At 43.5% G+C, this 20,161-nt stretch overlaps 1 protein-coding gene across 2 annotated transcripts in view; it reads left to right on the top strand.

The window, feature by feature from the left end:
• Positions 1–763: 763 nt before the first annotated feature.
• LOC141108854 (putative glutamine amidotransferase-like class 1 domain-containing protein 3B, mitochondrial) overlaps positions 764–20,161 on the top strand; it is a 52,504-nt gene continuing 33,106 nt past the window's right edge. The window contains exons 1-2 of one of the 2 annotated variants that reach the window (XM_073600822.1): positions 764–1,136; positions 1,717–1,797. The gene's annotated coding sequence lies outside the window, so the exon portion shown is untranslated. The remainder of the gene's footprint in view (positions 1,137–1,716; positions 1,798–20,161) is intronic. The other variant, XM_073600824.1, reaches the window with a different exon arrangement.

Here is a 20,161-nt window from a genome sequence, read left to right as displayed (position 1 = left end):
ACATATATGACATGGTATATACAGAGAGTATAGAGATAATAGAAGACATATATGACATGGTATATACAGAGGGTATAGAGATAATAGAAGACATATATGACATGGTATATACAGAGAGTATAGAGATAATAGAAGACATATATGACATGGTATATACAGAGGGTATAGAGATAATAGAAGACATATATGACATGGTATATACAGAGAGTATAGAGATAATAGAAGACATATATGACATGGTATATACAGAGGATATAGAGATAATAGAAGACATATATGATATGGTATATACAGAGGGTATAGAGATAATAATATAAGGGCCTCCACGGATGAATCCAAGATAAAAAAATGTTTATTCAATAAAAAATCAAAGGTAAAAACTTACAGACCATCAATCACGATGTGTACATGAAGTGATCAGAGAGAATAAAAAGAACAGTGTGGTATAAAACACACAACAGGCTATGAACCCGACATTCTTCTACTGGGGTATAAGACCCATTACTAGGCACCACCCTAATAAAGGGAATAGTTTGCCTCAAATGATAATCATTGAAAACATACCAGCCGGTGCATTACTGACACTGAGAACTCCAATGTCCAATCACAAGTCTTCAGTGTTGCCCCGGCTCCTCCTCGCCAGGTCATGTGCCCATCTGTTGGAGACATTACAGCCAATCAGGGGCGGGGAGCGCCGCCGTCATGTCGACACGCTGCCGCCATAGAACGTCATCGCGCACCCCTTACGACTGGTGTTTGCGCTCCAAACCTTGGGGTGCCTCCAATACCGGGAAGCCACATGCAGGTTGGCTGGGCAGCTTTTTTCAGGATTCCAAAGGACACAACCCATGCAGGAAATGTAATGTCTGTGTATATAATATCTGCGGACGGAGAAAATCAAAATGTTTCCAATCGACCTCCTTCTCCAATGTCCATGAAATGAGGGTCCTCACTACATGCACCACACACTACATTACCTGATGACGTGTAGAAAGCAGTATGTGGGACGTACAATCGATCATTCTCAGAGGTAATGACCACATCTCCTCGATTAAACAAGGTCTTATCGATCGTAGTGTCCCCAGGCACTCTCCGCACTTCTATGACAAGAACCCTCCGGTGGCACCAAGTTTCAAGTAAGTAACAAATTTATTCCACGCTGGCGGGGGGGAGGGGGGGGGGATCACATATCGGGGGGGTGTCTAAACCAGAGACCTTCTGGATATATCAGCTCAAGTGTTATCCCCCCCCATGGGTTAAATATTGAATGGGACATTAATAAATCTTGAATTAGCACCTAACCCCCTTTTATTTTGGGGTGAATACCGAGTCAGAGTTCTGACATGCGGTCACCCTGTCCATGTTTGTCATTTGTTCAGCAGTATGTGATGACAGATGTTTGGGGGTCCCACTGGGGGGGGCACCAACATTGGGAGCTCATCGATTTTTGTACCACTTGGGGTTGGATCCTTTAGTGTTGGGTTTATGTGGGATCTCCATTCCCTATAGAGGAAATCCTCGGATTGTGAGCGGAATCCCTTCCAGAAACATGATTGTGACCCAAAGCGCTTGTATATCAAAGCATTATTGTTACAGAGTATAAAAGAGAAGAGGGGGCGTCTCTAAGTGTAGCAATAAGTTGTGAAATGTTGTACCTTCATTAAATGTAACCAAAATACTACACTTAGAGGCTCCTCTCTTCTCTTTTATACTCAGTTGTGACGCTACTCTTATATCAAGACATCGCTTGTATATCAAGACATCGCTTGTATATCAAGACATCGCTTGTATATCAAGGCAACGTTTATTAAAACATTTTGCTTGTCTTGCAAAACGCTCTCAAACCGAGATTTTACTGTACTTGTAGTTCTTCCACCTCTGTTCCCATTGTTATCACCCCTCCCCCAACATCTGTAATTGCATCCCTTAGAAGATGTTTGACGTTCTTGTTTTTCATACATGCATTTCTTCCATAGATCGTTTATCACTGGCAATTTGCTGTGGTAAGCCGATTTGCTCGCTGTGTTATGTGGTCTCACATACATGTCAGATTTATGTCTGTTGGAAGTCAGATGTGGCCATTGATGGCTTCATTGTCATGTGATGTTTACCAGGGGGGGGGTTGTGAGCGCTGGACATGTGCACAACAAAATATTTCGTTCCGGAATTTCGTTTTCGTCTGAAAAATACATTTATTTAGTTACTCCCGAAATTCGTTTTTATTTATTTCGTTTTTTGTTAAAAAATTGCATTCGTCCGAAAATCCAAATGAATGAAGGTGGAATCTGTCATTGAAGGTGTCTGTGGAATGTTGGAAGAAGACGGAGCAGCTGATCTGTACGACGCCGGTATAGATTAATAGTTTAGCTGCTCCATCCAATCTTCCTAGAACTTTCCACAGACACCAGAAGACAAAGATTCCACGTTTCTATGTTCTTCGCTGCTTTGTCCAATCTTCGTCGTTCATGTTGAATGTAAATAGTTCAAACAGAAAATGGACCGGCGGTGATCACTGATCAGACAGGTAACAAGATATATAGAATCTATAATAATAAATCCCCCCCCCCCCACAACACAGGCGGCCCCTGATCACAACACTAATATCACTAAGTTCACAACACTAATATCACTAAGTTCACAACACTAATATCACTAAGTTCACAACACAATAGCAGCAGATTATCATGAAAAAGTGAAGTTGAACTGAAGCTTCTCTATTGTTCTGCTGCTGGGCTTATTCTTATGTAGCAATAACTCTGCTGCTGGTTTATAGCGGGCTGTTACCTTCACTCTCGATACCTCTGTTTCACTGGCACCGGGTCTAGGGTCCCGTAGAGTTTACCTCTGGACGATATAAGCACCAAACACTTGAGTATATTTTCCAATGCTTTAATAAACGAATCAAGGAAGTAGCAGGAAAAAGGTAGAAGGAAAGCTGCAGGGAAGCTCAAATACCTTTCCTTAGTACTCTTTAGAACATTCTCTGGAATTGATCACTTGTAGTTGAATGCGCTCCCCTTGTGGGATTCAGTCTTTGCTCCCCTGGATAGGCCTCTCTCACTTGTCTAGCAGTCAGTACTAGGGATGAGCTTCGTGTTCGAGTCGAACCCATGTTCGACTCGAACATCGGCTGTTCGATCGTTCGCCGAATTGCGAACGTTATGGGCCGTTCGCGCTAAATTCGTGTGGCGCGTCACGGCCCATAATTCACTGCGGCATCGCAGTGCATTGCTGGCTGATGATTGGCCAAGCATGCACTATGACCCGCATGCTTGGCCAATCACAGCGCCGTCAGTAGAGAGAGCTGTAATTGGCCAAAGCCAGGGTGGCTTTGGCCAATTATGGCTCAGGGGATTTAGTACACACCCCACACTATATAAGGCCGCCTGCACGGCGGCCCTGTGTAGTGTGTGTTCCGGTGTGCTGAGAGATAGAGAGAGAGAGAGAGACAGTGTCATTTGATTTGAGTTAGATAGATTAGGCAGAACAGTCAGTCAGTTAGCTGCACTTACAGTGTATTGTGTATATATATGCATCCCAGGTGTTGCATATATATATATACACTGTATTCAGTTTAGCTAGATCCGTTCCTGTTATCTTCTATCTAGACTATTTACATTTAATGCAGTGCGTCCTGCTCACAGTGTTCAGCTAGATCTGTTCCTGCTATTTACATTTAGTGCAGTGCGTCCTGCTCACAGTGTTCAGCTAGATCCGTTCCTGTTATCTTCTATCTAGACTATTTACATTTAGTGCAGTGCGTCCTGCTCACAGTGTTCAGCTAGATCCGTTCCTGCAATTTACATTTAGTGCAGTGCGTCCTGCTCACAGTGTTCAGCTAGATCCGTTCCTGCTATTTACATTTAGTGCAGTGCGTCCTGCTCACAGTGTTCAGCTAGATCCGTTCCTGCTATTTACATTTAGTGCAGTGCGTCCTGCTCACAGTGTTCAGCTAGATCCGTTCCTGCTATTTACATTTAGTGCAGTGCATCCTGCTCACAGTGTTCAGCTAGATCCGTTCCTGTTATCTTCTAGACTATTTACATTTAGTGCAGTGCGTCCTGCTCACAGTGTTCAGCTAGATCCGTTCCTGCAATTTACATTTAGTGCAGTGCGTCCTGCTCACAGTGTTCAGCTAGATCCGTTCCTGCTATTTACATTTAGTGCAGTGCGTCCTGCTCACAGTGTTCAGCTAGATCCGTTCCTGCTATTTACATTTAGTGCAGTGCGTCCTGCTCACAGTGTTCAGCTAGATCCGTTCCTGCTATTTACATTTAGTGCAGTGCATCCTGCTCACAGTGTTCAGCTAGATCCGTTCCTGCTATTTACATTTAGTGCAGTGCGTCCTGCGCACAGTGTTCAGCTAGAGCCGTTCCTGCTATTTACATTTAGTGCAGTGCGTCCTGCTCACAGTGTTCAGCTAGATCCGTTCCTGTTATCTTCTAGACTATTTACATTTAGTGCAGTGCGTCCTGCTCACAGTGTTCAGCTAGATCCGTTCCTGCTATTTACATTTAGTGCAGTGCGTCCTGCTCACAGTGTTCAGCTAGATCCATTCCTGTTATCTTCTAGACTATTTACATTTAGTGCAGTGCGTCCTGCTCACAGTGTTCAGCTAGATCCGTTCCTGTTATCTTCTAGACTATTTACATTTAGTGCAGTGCGTCCTGCTCACAGTGTTCAGCTAGATCCGTTCCTGCTATTTACATTTAGTGCAGTGCGTCCTGCTCACAGTGTTCAGCTAGATCCGTTCCTGTTATCTTCCTACTGACCGGCAGGCTTGTCTGGTTACAGTATATAAAGCTACCTGAAGAAAATTACAGGTGTTCTATTTGATCCTATTAGTACCACGGTCAGGCAGCTAGACTATTTACATTTAGTACAGTGCGTCCTGCTCACAGTGTTCAGCTAGATCCGTTCCTGTTATCTTCCTACTGACAGGCAGGCTTGTCTGGTTACAGTATATAAAGCTACTTGAAGAAAATTACAGGTGTTCTATCCCAGCTTAGTGCAGCTACAGGCCATTAGTATGTCTGGAAGGCCAAGAAGGAGAGGCAGACAGTCACAAGCCAATAAGAGAGGGCAAGCAGGCTCTGTATCTAGTGCTGGTCGTGGAGACGGTGCATCCTCATCAGCACGTGGCCATGGGACACGCTTGGCCTTTTTTTCGGCAGCTGGCCATGTTGAGCCGCAACATGCGGAAGACTTGGTCGAGTGGATGACCAAGCCGTCCTCATCCTCCTCATCCTCTCTCACCCATGCCCAGGGTGCTTTGTCTGGCAAAGCAGCGGCCTCTTCCCTCAGCTCAATGTCATCAGTGACTCCTTCCCTAGCTCCACCATGTCCTCATGAGGATTCCCTCGAACTGTTTGACCACAGTGTTGGGTACATGCTCCAGGAGGATGCCCAGCGTTTGGAAGGCTCTGATGACGATACTGAGCTCGATGAAGGCAGTAACATGAGCGCGGACAGAGGGGGTGCCCAAGAAGGACAGCAATCTGGCAGTCATGCTCCCCCTGCTGCAGCATACTGCCAGGTTTGCTCCAGTGATGAGGAGGGAGGGGATGATGAGGTCACTGACTCAACGTGGGTGCCTGATAGGAGAGAGGAGGAGGAGGAGGAGGAGGAGGAGGAGGAGGAGGCGGCAGCACATCACCAACGAGGCAGGATGCCCTCCAGGGGCCAGCCTAAGGGCAGCACATTGACTGCATCACACCCCAAAGCTCCACATGTGCAGGGCGCTGCAGTCTCTGCGCGTTATTCAAAAAGTTCTTTGGTGTGGGCCTTTTTTGAGACGAGTGCATCAGATCGCACCGCTGCTATTTGCAACATATGTCTCAAGCGTATCTCGCGTGGCCAAAATATCTCCCGCTTGGGTACCACATGCTTGACCAGACATATGTTGACCTGCCATGCAGTTCGTTGGCAAGCGTATCTAAAAGACCCACACCAAAGAACAAAGAGGATCTCTCCTTGCTCCTCATCAGCTGAGATTTCCAACCCCACTAGACCTTCAGTCCTCTCTGAGACCTGCAGTGAGAGGAATGAAGGTGTAGAATTAGGTGTGTCACAGCCAAGTACTTGTGGGCAATCTGCTTTTGGTACACCGACGTCAGATTGTACCAGGCAAATTTCCCTGCCCCAGCTGCTGCACCGCCGAAAGAAGTTTGCTCCCAGCCATCCACATGCCCAGCGGTTGAATGCTAGCTTGGCAAAATTGCTAGCACTTCAACTGCTGCCTTTTCAGTTGGTAGACTCTGCCCCCTTCCGTGAGTTTGTGGAATGTGCGGTTCCTCAGTGGCAGGTACCCAAACGCCACTTTTTCTCACGGAAGGCGATTCCGGCTCTCTACCGGCATGTGGAAGGCAATGTCCATGCCTCGCTGGACAGGGCGGTCAGCGGTAAGGTGCATATTACCGCTGACTCATGGTCCAGCAGGCATGGACAGGGACGTTACCTAAGTTTCACGGCGCATTGGGTGACTCTGCTGGCAGCTGGGAAGGATGCAGGACAAGGTGCAGTAGTGTTGGAGGTTGTTCCGCCACCACGCCTCCAAAATGCTGATTGTGACACACCTCTCTCCTCCACCCCCTCCTCTTCTTCTTCCTCCATGGCCTCTTCCTCGGAACCAGCGGTGCTCCGTAGGCGTTCAAGGGGCTACGCAAGTACGCAGGCCAAAAGATGCCATGCGGTGCTTGAGCTGGTGTGCTTGGGGGACAGGAGCCACACTGGGGCAGAGGTTCTGTCAGCTCTGCAGGGGCAGGTTCAGAGGTGGTTGACGCCACGCCAACTTAAGGCAGGAATGGTGGTTTGCGACAATGGCACCAACCTCCTCTCTGCCCTCCGACAGGGACAAATGACCCATGTGCCCTGTTTGGCTCACGTCCTTAACTTGGTGGTGCAGCGGTTCTTGGGCAGGTACCCGGGCTTACAGGATGTCCTGAGGCAGGCCAGGAAAGTCTGTGTGCATTTCCGCCGGTCATATAATGCCAGTGCTCGGCTGACGGACCTCCAAAAGGAGTTTAACCTGCCCAAGAACCGCCTAATCTGTGACATGCCCACCAGGTGGAACTCAACGTTGGCCATGCTGCAGCGGCTGCACACGCAGCAGAGGGCCATCAATGAGTACCTGTGCGACTATGGCACCAGGACAGGGTCAGGGGAGCTTGGTTTTTTTTCCCCACTCCAGTGGGCCATGATCAGGGATGCATGCACTGTCCTGTCACCATTCGAGGAGGCCACGAGGATGGTGAGCAGTGACAGTGCATGCATCAGTGACACTGTCCCCCTTGTCCACCTGTTGGAGCACACGCTGCGTGGAATAATGGACAGGGCACTTGAGGCAGAACAGAGGCAGGAAGAGGAGGACTTCCTTAGCTCTCAAGGCCCCCTTTATCCAGACAGTGTTCCTGCGTGCCCGCCGATCACACAGGAAGAGGACGAGGAGGAAGAGGAGGAGGAGGAAGATTGTGTCAGTATGGAGGTGGAGCCTGGCACTCAGCATCAGCAGCAGTCTTTAAGGGATCAGTCCCAAGAAACACATGGACTTGTACGTGGCTGGGAGGAGGTGGCTGCGGACCATGTCGTTCTTAGTGACCCAGAGGACTCCGGACCGAATGCCTCAGCAAACCTACGCTGCATGGCCTCCCTGATCCTGCAAAGCCTGCGTAAGGATCCTCGTATTCGTGGTATCAAGGAGAAGGACCAATACTGGCTGGCAACCCTCCTTGATCCACGTTACAAGGGTAAGGTTGCGGACCTTATCTTGCCATCGCAGAGGGAGCAGAGGATGAAACATCTTCGGGAGGCCTTGCAGAAAGGTCTGTGCAACGCGTTCCCAGAGACTGGGAGGTTACAAACTCCTGTTTCTGGACAACGTGTTGCTGAGGCTTCGGTCAGTCAAAGAAGGAGCGGTGGAGAAGGTGGCCGTCTGACCGATGCGTTCAGACAATTTTTTGGTCCGCAGCCCCAAGGTATGATCGGTTCCAGCAACCATCGCCAGCGTCTGTTTTACATGGTGCAGGAATACCTAGGGGCAAGATCAGACTTGGACACCTTTCCCACCGAAAATCCTCTGGGTTACTGGGTCTTGAGGATGGATCACTGGCCAGAGCTTGCACAGTATGCAATTGAGCTACTGGCCTGTCCTGCATCCAGCGTTCTTTCGGAACGCACATTCAGTGCTGCTGGAGGCGTGGTAACCGATCACAGGGTGCGTCTGTCCACCGACTCGGTCGATCGGCTGACCTTCATAAAAATGAATGAGTCTTGGATCACCACCAGCTACCAAGCACCTGATGCTGATGTAACCGAATAATTTTTTTTGAAATCTCAGATCCCTTCAAAGACTGCCTATGCTGATGCTGAGTGACTATCCCTGAGTAATTATCCTCTTCCTCCTCAATCATCACGCTGATAGCTTGTAAGAACATTTTTGGTTCTGGGCGCCACCACCAGTGCCTAAGGCACAATTTTTCAGCCCCTGTTTAACAGGGGCGTGTAATTACAATTTTTGATGTAATACTTTGCAGCAGGGCTCGTTCCTGCATTCCAACTAGAGTGTCTGTGAGGGGTTGCAGTGTTGTGGCACCAGCACCAGTGCCTAGGGCCCAATTTTTCTGCCCCTGTCTAACAGGGGCGTGTAATTACAATTTTTGATGCAATACTTTGCAGCAGGGCTCGTTCCTGCGTTCCAACTAGAGTGTCTGTGAGGGGTTGCAGTGTTGTGGCACCAGCACCAGTGCCTAAGGCCCAATTTTTCTGCCCCTGTCTAACAGGGGCGTGTAATTACAATTTTTGAAGCAATAATTTGCAGCAGGGCTCGTTCCTGCGTTCCAACTAGAGTGTCTGTGAGGGGTTGCAGTGTTGTGGCACCAGCACCAGTGCCTAAGGCCTAATTTTTCAGCTCCTGTTCAACAGGGGCATGTAATTACAATTCTTGATCTAATATTTCACAGCAGGGCCCTGTGAGGGCTTACAGTGTTGTGGCCACAGCAACACCTAAGGCCCAAATTTCTGCTGAGTATATAGGGCAGGACCCTACTTTCAAACATCTAACTTACAAACGACTCCTACTTGCAAACGGAAGGAGACAACAGGAAGTGAGATGAAATCTACCCCTAGGAAGGGAAATTCTCTCCTGTAAGAGTTAATATGGGAAAACAATTTCTCCTTTCCACTGATGCTTTCCAATCCTTGTTCCACAAAAAAACCCAAATTTTCAAAAAACATTTTTCATTGGGACAAAAAAGTGAGGTGAAATCTTCTGAAGAGGAGGAAAGACAGCAAAACAAATGTCACAGGGGTGATAACCCTTCCCTATGTTTTCCAAAAAGCTTAGAAAAGATTTTTTGGCTGGAGCTAAACACGTTAAAAATGTTCAAAATTACAAACAGATTCTACTTAACAACAAACCTACAGTCCCTGTCTTGTTTGCACCGCCTGTATACTGCTGTTCAGAGTATATAGGGCCTGGTGGCCCCACACCTTTCCTTATTTTAATTTGGGTGCGGGGTTCCCCTTAATATCCATACAAGACCCAAAGGGCCTGGTAATGGACTGGGGGGTACCCATGCCGTTTATCTCACTGATTTTCATCCATATTGCCATGACCCGACATGACATTAAACCCGCAAGCAGTTTTAAATGAGATTTTTTCCTTTAAAAATGACATTTGGTGCAGGGACTGTTCTAAACATGGGAAACACGCGTCACTTTACAGGCATACTATAGACACCCCCCAGGTACGATATTTAAAGGAATATTTCACTTTTTTTTTTTTACTTTAAGCATCATTAAAATCACTGCTCCCGAAAAAACGGCCGTTTTTAAAAGTTTTTTTTGCATTGATACATGTCCCCTGGGGTAGGACCCGGGTCCCCAAACCCTTTTTAGGACAATACCATGCAAATTAGCCTTTAAAATGAGCACTTTTGATTTCGAACGTTCGAGTCCCATAGACGTCAATGGGGTTCTAACGTTCGTGCGAACTTTCGGTCCGTTCGCGGGTTCTGGTGCGAACCGAACCGGGGGGTGTTCGGCTCATCCCTAGTCAGTACGGAGCACCAACAAAAGTCTCTGCCACAGACTTGTTTGGAATAAAACCCGTCCGATCCTCTGCCACAGGATGTATTGGTTTGTGATGAATGTCAGACACAGTACTTGGACCTTTAAGCCGACCCGGCAGTATTATACTGTAAGATTACTTCAGGATACGTCCTCCAACCGAGTCACCAGGCCCCTCTCCAGACCAGCACTCTGCGTGATCCTTCCATGACGGCTCCTCCCCTGGGATCTCCTCAGTTGTCCAGCTTCTTCACTCAGGATAGACAGCTCAGGACCATTCCTCGGCCGCTGTGGTAGGCCCCAGACAGACCTCTGGGCCCACCCACACGCTGCAGGGACGTGGGCCTCCGGAACGGAGGAGCATGAGGTGGTACTCTTAACGCATACCTGTCGGCCAGGAGGGCCAGCAGGTGGCTGAAAACGAACCCCTAAACATGACGTCTGTCCCATAAATACCCTCTCCCAGAATGCAACTCAGAGGACCACCTCCACCGAGTTATCTCCGGGACAGAGGAGCATCCATACGCTTCAACAAGCTGCCTTTCCAACACTGACCCATGGTGACAACGACACCCACCGACACAATGTGGAACTACACGCAACTCAGCCAAGCTGGAACAGAGGCAAATCTAACTTCCTCTAACAAGCGACCCACAAGATTTACCTATCAGATGGTAGTTCATAAATCTACCAGCGCTACATACTCCCCCCACTACAATAGACATTGTCCTCAACGTCTGTCACAAAACAATAACTCCCAAGCCTGAGAGCAGGTATTTGAGCTTAAAACTTGGATTTAGGTAAAGAAGAAGGAAAGACAGTAGAAAGACATTATAAGATGAACATTTGTAAAACATTATGTTCACATCCGCAAACAAAACCATCCTATGACTGTACATTTCCTCACTATCTATCTAGCTGAACAGCTTTATAGAGGATCAAATGATTCCTGAAAAGGAAAATATATTAAACATACATGCAACCTATACAATTTCAGGAGCAAAGTCTCATTTGAAAAAAATGAAACTCTCTTCCCATTATCTACACCAGAATAATCTTTAGGAGTCCATCCCTATATATATATATTTTCTTTTTAATGAAATCCGGCTAGCAAAAAGAAGTCCTTGGATTTGAAATACTGAGATGAGTATTCAGATCTTGACCACGAAGATCTCTTTATACTGACACTACCTAATTAACTACCCCAAAGTTCTTTTGTCCACAATTACCAATAAAACCGGGGATCTGGCAATGTCAGTGCTTTATCCAGTTTATCCACTGTAGTGATGAAATATACAACGTCATCTTTTCCGGGCCTGCAGATGACCACTTTGTCAGCAAAGATGTGCCGACCGAAGTTCCAGTGCATAAAACATCCACTGAAACGTTCATCCGTTTTAACAGAACATCCAGTCTTTCGGAAAGGCTTAGGCACAGACAAGTAGTCCCAAACAGCTTCACTGTACCAAAGTTCCCGGTTAGCTTCAATCACTTGCATTACGTCCTGAGGAACATAAGGGAACTCCAAACCATACTCTGTGCTTGTTCAACATTCTCTGCAAACGTGCAAGTTTCGGTAAGGATCTAGTTTTCCCCATACCAGGAGGCACACATGAATCCAATGATTTGCTTACCATAGACCCAACCAGTGTCTGAAGTGAACTAGCAACTTTTGACAATGTCTCATTTACAGTGCTATGTGGCTCCACACAAGGTGACATCTACCCAGAACTCAGGGCTGTCCATTCAGGGAAAGTCATAACAGAGGCGAAATCCTCGCCTTGTGACCATAACAGTTTTTGTGACATAGTCTCAAATAGGTCATCATCACCGGAGAGATCCGACATAGATTCTATCTCCGAATCCCCCAGCTCTTCTGCTGGCAGATATCTATTTACAGTCCCAGATACATTCCCCATTAATTGCTCACCCGTTCCTGTCGTGGACTTTGTTGGATCCGGTTCGGGCAGTCTCTGGGGTAGGCCTCAGCCACGGCCGCGGAAGCCTTCACATATCCCACCTTCCTCTGGACAGGTACAACAGGGATAGGTGTGGTGGACGTAGAAATTAATGTCCCCTGATGAGACGGCAACAGCAATGTCTCTCTCTGGAACATTCTCGGCAACAACAGGCAAAGTCACGTCCTGCCTTTCTCTTTCCGCAGCAGTAGCAGCTTCTACTGTGGTGATACCTGTTGCCCAATCCACGCAATAAGCACGGGGCGACATGGTAAGTTGCTTCACCATAAACAGATATTCTCCACATTTCGTGCAGCGACCAAATGGACGGAGATGTACGGCCAGTCCTTCACATTTGTGGAAAATCATGCCCAGCCCTTCGACATCTCCGGCGGTATAGAGAACAAACCTCCCCTGCGGCTTCAGACGAATACCGGTATCCGTAAGCAAGGTTCCGGTCAGCACAGTACTCGACACGGTGCTCACAGAGAACATTCTTGGTCCCATTGGCTGCATCGCTGAAAAAGACATGGCCACACTCTGATCTTCTCAGCACGATCACGAGGCCTCTCTTCTTCTCCGGCACCAAACACACACACGCGTCCCACGTGGTATCAAGTAGGGTAGGCTCCTCCCACTTGTTCTTCTGATCACGTAGCTCCCGGGCTTTTACTGGCGCCCGCCGTCTACGCACTCAGAAATAAAGGCCTGCAACTTTTAACCTCTTCCTCTCCTGAAAAATTGACAAAGTCCAGCTCTCACCGTAAACTCCCGGTGAAACACCTCTCCAGGTTGCGAGAATTGACGGCCAACAAATCCCGGGCGACGCCCCCACATGTAGCAATAACTCTCGGTGGAGCTGCTGGTTTAAAGCGGGCTGTTACCTTCACTCTCGATACCTCTGTTTCACCGGCACCGGGTCTAGGGTCCCGTAGAGTTTACCTCCGGACGATATAAGCACCAAACACTTGAGTAGGTTTTCCAATGCTTTAATAAACGAATCAAGGAAGTAGCAGGAAAGAGGTAGAAGGAAAGCTGCAGGGAAGCTCAAATACCTTTCCTTAGTATTCTTTAGAACATTCTCTGGAACACTTGTAGTTGAATGCTCTCCCCTTGTGGGATTCAATCTTTGCTCCCCTGGATAGGCCTCTCTCACTTGTCTAGCAGCCAGTACGGAGCACCAACAAAAGTCTCTGCCACAGACTTGTTTGGAATAAAACCCGTACGATCCTCTGCCACAGGATGTATTGGTTTGTGATGAATGTCAGACACAGTACTTGAACCTTTAAGCCAAACCCGGCAGTACTATGCAGTAAGATTACTTCAGGATACGTCCTCCAACCGAGTCACCAGGCCCCTCTCCAGACCAGCACTCTGCATGATCCTTCCATGACGGCTCCTCCCCTGGGATCTCCTCGGTTGTCCAGCTTCTTCACTCAGGATGGACAGCTCAGGACCATTCCTCTGCTGCTGTGGTAGGCCCCAGACAAGCTTCTGGGCTCACCCATGCACCGCAGCGACGTGGGCCTCTGGAATGGAGGACTACGAGGTGGTACTCCTAACACATCCCTGTCGGCCCGGAGGGCCAGCAGGTGGAATGAAAAGAACCCTAAAACATGGCGTCTGTCCCATAAATACCCTCTCCCAGAATGCAACTAGGAGGACCACCAACACCGAGTTATCTCCGGGACAGAGGAGCATCCATATACTTCAACATGTTGCCTTTCCAACACCCGCCGATGGTGACAACGACACCCACCGACACAATGTGGAACTACATGCAACTCAGCCAAACTGGAACAGAGGCAAATCTAACTTCCTCTAATAAGCGACCCACTAAATTTACCTATCAGTGGTAGATTAAAATCTACCAGCGCTACACTTAATTGCTAAATAATTCAGGTTCTCCGCACCAGCTAAGATTGACTGTCTCCTGAAATGATTCAGTGTGTGAGTCTCTCTGCGAGCAAATCGTAAGTGAAAGGAAGTTGGCTGTACGTGTGGACTTAGTTCTAGATATTTTACTGCCCCTCCTCTTTGGTTACAATCGGCCAATAACATTCATCATCATCATTATTTTTATCTTACTTCCCCCACCCAATTCCAGCAGAGATCTTTTCTCTCTATGTAGAATCTTTTCTCTCTCTGTGGAATCTTTTCTCTCTATGTAGAATCTTTTCTCTCTATGTAGAATCTTTTCTCTCTATGTGGAATCTTTTCTCTCTATGTCAAATCTTTTCTCTCTATGTAGAATCTTTTCTCTCTATGTGGAATCTTTTCTCTCTCTGTGGAATCTTTTCTCTCTATGTAGAATCTTTTCTCTCTATGTAGAATCTTTTCTCTCTATGTAGAATCTTTTCTCTCTATGTGGAGTCTTTTCTCTCTATGTGGAATCTTTTCTCTCTATGTAGAATCTTTTCTCTCTATGTGGAATCTTTTCTCTCTATGTGGAATCTTTTCTCTCTATGTAGAATCTTTTCTCTCTATGTCCAATCTTTTCTCTCTATGTGGAATCTTTTCTCTCTATGTGGAATCTTTTCTCTCTATGTAGAATCTTTTCTCTCTATGTCCAATCTTTTCTCTCTCTGTGGAATCTTTTCTCTCTATGTAGAATCTTTTCTCTCTATGTAGAATCTTTTCTCTCTATGTGGAATCTTTTCTCTCTATGTCAAATCTTTTCTCTCTATGTAGAATCTTTTCTCTCTATGTGGAATCTTTTCTCTCTCTGTGGAATCTTTTCTCTCTATGTAGAATCTTTTCTCTCTATGTGGAATCTTTTCTCTCTATGTAGAATCTTTTCTCTCTATGTGGAATCTTTTCTCTCTATGTAGAATCTTTTCTCTCTATGTAGAATCTTTTCTCTCTATGTCCAATCTTTTCTCTCTATGTCCAATCTTTTCTCTCTATGTGGAATCTTTTCTCTCTATGTGGAATCTTTTCTCTCTATGTGGAATCTTTTCTCTCTATGTAGAATCTTTTCTCTCTATGTCCAATCTTTTCTCTCTATGTAGAATCTTTTCTCTCTATGTGGAATCTTTTCTCTCTATGTGGAATCTTTTCTCTCTATGTGGAATCTTTTCTCTCTATGTAGAATCTTTTCTCTCTCTGTGGAATCTTTTCTCTCTATGTGGAATCTTTTCTCTCTATGTAGAATCTTTTCTCTCTATGTGGAATCTTTTCTCTCTATGTGGAATCTTTTCTCTCTATCTGGAATCTTTTCTCTCTATGTAGAATCTTTTCTCTCTATGTGGAATCTTTTCTCTCTATGTAGAATCTTTTCTCTCTATGTGGAATCTTTTCTCTCTATGTGGAATCTTTTCTCTCTATGTGGAATCTTTTCTCTCTATGTAGAATCTTTTCTCTCTCTGTGGAATCTTTTCTCTCTATGTAGAATCTTTTCTCTCTATGTAGAATCTTTTCTCTCTATGTGGAATCTTTTCTCTCTATGTGGAATCTTTTCTCTCTATGTAGAATCTTTTCTCTCTATGTAGAATCTTTTCTCTCTATGTGGAATCTTTTCTCTCTATGTGGAATCTTTTCTCTCTATGTGGAATCTTTTCTCTCTATGTGGAATCTTTTCTCTCTATGTCCAATCTTTTCTCTCTATGTAGAATCTTTTCTCTCTATGTAGAATCTTTTCTCTCTATGTGGAATCTTTTCTCTCTATGTCCAATCTTTTCTCTCTATGTGGAATCTTTTCTCTCTATGTAGAATCTTTTCTCTCTATGTAGAATCTTTTCTCTCTATGTCCAATCTTTTCTCTCTATGTGGAATCTTTTCTCTCTATGTGGAATCTTTTCTCTCTATGTGGAATCTTTTCTCTCTATGTGGAATCTTTTCTCTCTATGTGGAATCTTTTCTCTCTATGTAGAATCTTTTCTCTCTATGTCCAATCTTTTCTCTCTATGTCCAATCTTTTCTCTCTATGTGGAATCTTTTCTCTCTATGTGGAATCTTTTCTCTCTATGTAGAATCTTTTCTCTCTATGTGGAATCTTTTCTCTCTATGTGGAATCTTTTCTCTCTATGTAGAATCTTTTCTCTCTATGTAGAATCTTTTCTCTCTATGTAGAATCTTTTCTCTCTATGTGGAATCTTTTCTCTCTATGTGGAATCTTTTCTCTCTATGTGGAATCTTTTCTCTCTATGTGGAATCTTTTCTCTCTATGTAGAATCTTTTCTCTCTATGTCCAATCTTTTCTCTCTATGTAGAATCTTTTCTCTCTATGTGGAATCTTTTCTCTCTATGTAGAATCTTTTCTCTCTATGTAGAATCTTTTCTCTCTATGTAGAATCTTTTCTCTCTATGTGGAATCTTTTCTCTCTATGTGGAATCTTTTCTCTCTATGTGGAATCTTTTCTCTCTATGTGGAATCTTTTCTCTCTATGTAGAATCTTTTCTCTCTATGTAGAATCTTTTCTCTCTATGTGGAATCTTTTCTCTCTATGTGGAATCTTTTCTCTCTATGTGGAATCTTTTCTCTCTATGTAGAATCTTTTCTCTCTATGTAGAATCTTTTCTCTCTATGTGGAATCTTTTCTCTCTATGTGGAATCTTTTCTCTCTATGTAGAATCTTTTCTCTCTATGTAGAATCTTTTCTCTCTATGTGGAATCTTTTCTCTCTATGTAGAATCTTTTCTCTCTATGTGGAATCTTTTCTCTCTATGTGGAATCTTTTCTCTCTATGTGGAATCTTTTCTCTCTATGTCCAATCTTTTCTCTCTATGTGGAATCTTTTCTCTCTATGTGGAATCTTTTCTCTCTATGTGGAATCTTTTCTCTCTATGTGGAATCTTTTCTCTCTATGTAGAATCTTTTCTCTCTATGTGGAATCTTTTCTCTCTATGTCCAATCTTTTCTCTCTATGTGGAATCTTTTCTCTCTATGTGGAATCTTTTCTCTCTATGTGGAATCTTTTCTCTCTATGTGGAATCTTTTCTCTCTATGTAGAATCTTTTCTCTCTATGTGGAATCTTTTCTCTCTATGTCCAATCTTTTCTCTCTATGTGGAATCTTTTCTCTCTATGTGGAATCTTTTCTCTCTATGTAGAATCTTTTCTCTCTATGTCCAATCTTTTCTCTCTATGTGGAATCTTTTCTCTCTATGTCCAATCTTTTCTCTCTATGTAGAATCTTTTCTCTCTATGTGGAATCTTTTCTCTCTATGTAGAATCTTTTCTCTCTATGTCCAATCTTTTCTCTCTATGTGGAATCTTTTCTCTCTATGTAGAATCTTTTCTCTCTATGTCCAATCTTTTCTCTCTATGTGGAATCTTTTCTCTCTATGTCCAATCTTTTCTCTCTATGTAGAATCTTTTCTCTCTATGTGGAATCTTTTCTCTCTATGTAGAATCTTTTCTCTCTATGTCCAATCTTTTCTCTCTATGTGGAATCTTTTCTCTCTATGTCCAATCTTTTCTCTCTATGTAGAATCTTTTCTCTCTATGTGGAATCTTTTCTCTCTATGTAGAATCTTTTCTCTCTATGTCCAATCTTTTCTCTCTATGTGGAATCTTTTCTCTCTATGTCCAATCTTTTCTCTCTATGTAGAATCTTTTCTCTCTATGTGGAATCTTTTCTCTCTATGTAGAATCTTTTCTCTCTATGTCCAATCTTTTCTCTCTATGTGGAATCTTTTCTCTCTATGTAGAATCTTTTCTCTCTATGTCCAATCTTTTCTCTCTATGTAGAATCTTTTCTCTCTCTGTGGAATCTTTTCTCTCTATGTAGAATCTTTTCTCTCTATGTCCAATCTTTTCTCTCTATGTAGAATCTTTTCTCTCTCTGTGGAATCTTTTCTCTCTATGTGGAATCTTTTCTCTCTATGTCCAATCTTTTCTCTCTATGTAGAATCTTTTCTCTCTATGTGGAATCTTTTCTCTCTATGTAGAATCTTTTCTCTCTATGTCCAATCTTTTCTCTCTATGTGGAATCTTTTCTCTCTATGTGGAATCTTTTCTCTCTATGTGGAATCTTTTCTCTCTATGTGGAATCTTTTCTCTCTATGTGGAATCTTTTCTCTCTATGTAGAATCTTTTCTCTCTATGTCCAATCTTTTCTCTCTATGTGGAATCTTTTCTCTCTATGTAGAATCTTTTCTCTCTATGTAGAATCTTTTCTCTCTATGTGGAATCTTTTCTCTCTATGTGGAATCTTTTCTCTCTATGTCCAATCTTTTCTCTCTATGTCCAATCTTTTCTCTCTATGTCCAATCTTTTCTCTCTATGTGGAATCTTTTCTCTCTATGTGGAATCTTTTCTCTCTATGTCCAATCTTTTCTCTCTATGTAGAATCTTTTCTCTCTATGTGGAATCTTTTCTCTCTATGTAGAATCTTTTCTCTCTATGTCGAATCTTTTCTCTCTATGTGGAATCTTTTCTCTCTATGTGGAATCTTTTCTCTCTATGTAGAATCTTTTCTCTCTATGTCCAATCTTTTCTCTCTATGTAGAATCTTTTCTCTCTATGTGGAATCTTTTCTCTCTATGTGGAATCTTTTCTCTCTATGTCGAATCTTTTCTCTCTATGTGGAATCTTTTCTCTCTATGTGGAATCTTTTCTCTCTATGTCCAATCTTTTCTCTCTATGTGGAATCTTTTCTCTCTATGTGGAATCTTTTCTCTCTATGTGGAATCTTTTCTCTCTCTGTGGAATCTTTTCTCTCTATGTGGAATCTTTTCTCTCTATGTGGAATCTTTTCTCTCTCTGTGGAATCTTTTCTCTCTATATAGAATCTTTTCTCTCTATGTGGAATCTTTTCTCTCTATGTAGAATCTTTTCTCTCTATGTAGAATCTTTTCTCTCTATGTGGAATCTTTTCTCTCTATGTGGAATCTTTTCTCTCTATGTGGAATCTTTTCTCTCTATGTGGAATCTTTTCTCTCTATGTAGAATCTTTTCTCTCTATGTCCAATCTTTTCTCTCTATGTGGAATCTTTTCTCTCTATGTAGAATCTTTTCTCTCTATGTAGAATCTTTTCTCTCTATGTGGAATCTTTTCTCTCTATGTGGAATCTTTTCTCTCTATGTGGAATCTTTTCTCTCTATGTCCAATCTTTTCTCTCTATGTGGAATCTTTTCTCTCTATGTGGAATCTTTTCTCTCTATGTGGAATCTTTTCTCTCTATGTAGAATCTTTTCTCTCTATGTGGAATCTTTTCTCTCTATGTGGAATCTTTTCTCTCTATGTGGAATCTTTTCTCTCTATGTCCAATCTTTTCTCTCTATGTGGAATCTTTTCTCTCTATGTGGAATCTTTTCTCTCTATGTGGAATCTTTTCTCTCTATGTCCAATCTTTTCTCTCTATGTCCAATCTTTTCTCTCTATGTGGAATCTTTTCTCTCTATGTGGAATCTTTTCTCTCTATGTGGAATCTTTTCTCTCTATGTGGAATCTTTTCTCTCTATGTGGAATCTTTTCTCTCTATGTGGAATCTTTTCTCTCTATGTAGAATCTTTTCTCTCTATGTGGAATCTTTTCTCTCTATGTGGAATCTTTTCTCTCTATGTCCAATCTTTTCTCTCTATGTAGAATCTTTTCTCTCTATGTGGAATCTTTTCTCTCTATGTGGAATCTTTTCTCTCTATGTGGAATCTTTTCTCTCTATGTGGAATCTTTTCTCTCTATGTGGAATCTTTTCTCTCTATGTCCAATCTTTTCTCTCTATGTAGAATCTTTTCTCTCTATGTGGAATCTTTTCTCTCTATGTAGAATCTTTTCTCTCTATGTCGAATCTTTTCTCTCTATGTGGAATCTTTTCTCTCTATGTGGAATCTTTTCTCTCTATGTAGAATCTTTTCTCTCTATGTCCAATCTTTTCTCTCTATGTAGAATCTTTTCTCTCTATGTGGAATCTTTTCTCTCTATGTGGAATCTTTTCTCTCTATGTGGAATCTTTTCTCTCTATGTAGAATCTTTTCTCTCTATGTCCAATCTTTTCTCTCTATGTGGAATCTTTTCTCTCTATGTGGAATCTTTTCTCTCTATGTAGAATCTTTTCTCTCTATGTCCAATCTTTTCTCTCTATGTGGAATCTTTTCTCTCTATGTAGAATCTTTTCTCTCTATGTCGAATCTTTTCTCTCTATGTGGAATCTTTTCTCTCTATGTGGAATCTTTTCTCTCTATGTGGAATCTTT

The sequence above is a fragment of the Aquarana catesbeiana genome, linkage group LG09, assembly GCF_042186555.1.
Source record: "Aquarana catesbeiana isolate 2022-GZ linkage group LG09, ASM4218655v1, whole genome shotgun sequence".
NCBI classification, from domain to species: Eukaryota; Metazoa; Chordata; class Amphibia; order Anura; family Ranidae; genus Aquarana; species Aquarana catesbeiana.
This window is presented reverse-complemented; position numbering and strand designations above follow the sequence as displayed.